Source organism: Pygoscelis adeliae, unplaced genomic scaffold (genome assembly GCF_000699105.1).
Source record: "Pygoscelis adeliae isolate BGI_AS28 unplaced genomic scaffold, ASM69910v1 Scaffold7, whole genome shotgun sequence".
NCBI classification, from domain to species: domain Eukaryota; kingdom Metazoa; phylum Chordata; class Aves; order Sphenisciformes; family Spheniscidae; genus Pygoscelis; species Pygoscelis adeliae.
In genome coordinates this window covers 5,018-6,952 of record NW_008825268.1, presented here as the reverse complement: position 1 = coordinate 6,952, position 1,935 = coordinate 5,018, and positions in this window count along the sequence as shown.

Below are 1,935 nucleotides of genomic sequence, written 5' to 3'. Positions count from 1 at the left end.
AAAGGAGGGGGTTTGAACACATTTGCGGCACGGAGCGCAGCCCCGCTTTGAGGCACAAATTTGCAATTTGTGCATGAATCGGTGGAAAATGGCAGAATTGTCACCAGATCTTTGCAATTACTGGGAACACAGATGAAAACTCTTATTTTCTTAGGGTAAAATTAACCCAGGCGCCTCGTTTTCTGCAAACCCTCGCTTTCTGATACAACGAATTTGCTTTCCCTCATCATCCGCAGCCCCATACCCCTTGAACAAAGCCTGACCCCAGCGCTCCCCTGCCACCTACCATCCCCAGCACTGCCCCAAACACCATCCCCAAACCCCTTTATTCTTCATATATAACCAGGGGCCCCCTTTACAGGAGAGTTTCCCCCAGCCGTGCTCAAGAGCTGCACCTCCTCGATGCAAAATTAGGGCGCCCTGGTGCAAGCCTGACCCAGCTATGGCATGGTGGTCCTTGCTTGCGTTGCTGCTGCCAGCGCCGGCATGAAGGCTGACCGTCAGTCTTTCCCATGCTTTTGGGTTGAAAAAAGGAAAGAGTAGGGATGCTCAGCCTCTTGATGCTTTGGCATAAGGGAAGGCTGGCATAAAGCCTGGCCCCTTTGCCAGGGAGTGTCTGTGCTCCAGGAGAGGTCTCGGCTGTGGAAAAATAAAAATAACGTGTGTTCGTGTTTGCGTTGGGATTTGCCCGGAGGAGAGCATCTTGGTGGAGGGCTCCAGGCGATGGCACTGCTGCTCCGCCGGCTCAGGCACCACTTTTCCCAGCAATTGACCTTGCATCCCGCTCCTATCCCCGCTGGCCACATCAATCCGGCCGGCTCTTTGTTGCCCCCAGCTCCATGCTGGCGTCACTTTGACTTTCAGACATCTGAGAGGAACGCTGTCCTCACCTTTTGCTCCCATACCCAATTATCTCATGCTTTTCAGGAGGCGAGGCGGGGAGCAAAGCAGGCGGCAGCTTGTGGTGCTGCCGGTGGGAGACCTTCCCTTAGCACCTGCGGGGTTGGGATCAGACCATCCTGGATTGCCACCATGGAGCACGTTGGCTTGGGAAGGCTTCATCTCGTGGTGGGGCATTGTGGGGTTGCAATCCTCCATCCCAATGAAATCCTCTTTCCCAGTGCCGGGTGGGAAGGCACGAGCCCATCCCCAGCACTGCTGGCTGTACTGGGCTTGGGCAGAACCGCAGCCTCTGTGCGTGCTCCTTCTCTCTGTGGGGCAATCATCTCATTTTGGGGAAAAAAAAAACCAGTAAAAATGGAGCGGATGAGAGGTTTCCGCGAGAGGGCACTAGCTGCAAGAGAAACTGCCTAAAAAGTCCAAGAAAACTGGAGCGGGGGCCGTGGCTGCTGCCAAACATCCCACCGTCCCTTTCATGCGAGAAACTTTCCATTTGGGGGCAGTTAGGCTTTTTTAATATTTTTTTTTCTGCAGGCTTTCATTAAGCTTTTGGGACAACAAAGGAAGTGTTGCCTTCCAGTTTGGTTAGCTGAGCCTCCCAAAGCCACCAGACATCTCTGGAAGCAATGGCTTGGCACGGGGGCAGCCGGAAAAGCTGTTTCCTCTCTGTTTTTTTTCTTCCCTCCATCCCTCTCCTCTTGCCTTTCTTTAACACCCTTGGGCACGTCTCCCTGCGAGCCCTGGGTGCTGTGCTTACTGTGCTCCGTGCACGCTCTGGCTCGGCCAGCATGATGCACCAAACCGAGCAGCATGCTTCAGCCACTGAGGGGGATGTGCTTCTCCATGGGCTCTCCTACCAAGCCGAAAAATCTCACTATTGATGGAAACTTGCTCTGTGCCACCAACTTCAGCGCCCTGCGTTGGCTTACCATGGTATTTTATTTCCTCCATGTGCGTGAGCTGCAAACCCCACGGTTGCGAGAGCTGGGGATGCTGCCAGAGCAGCTCAGCGGGGTCTTCAGACCCCTTTTCTGC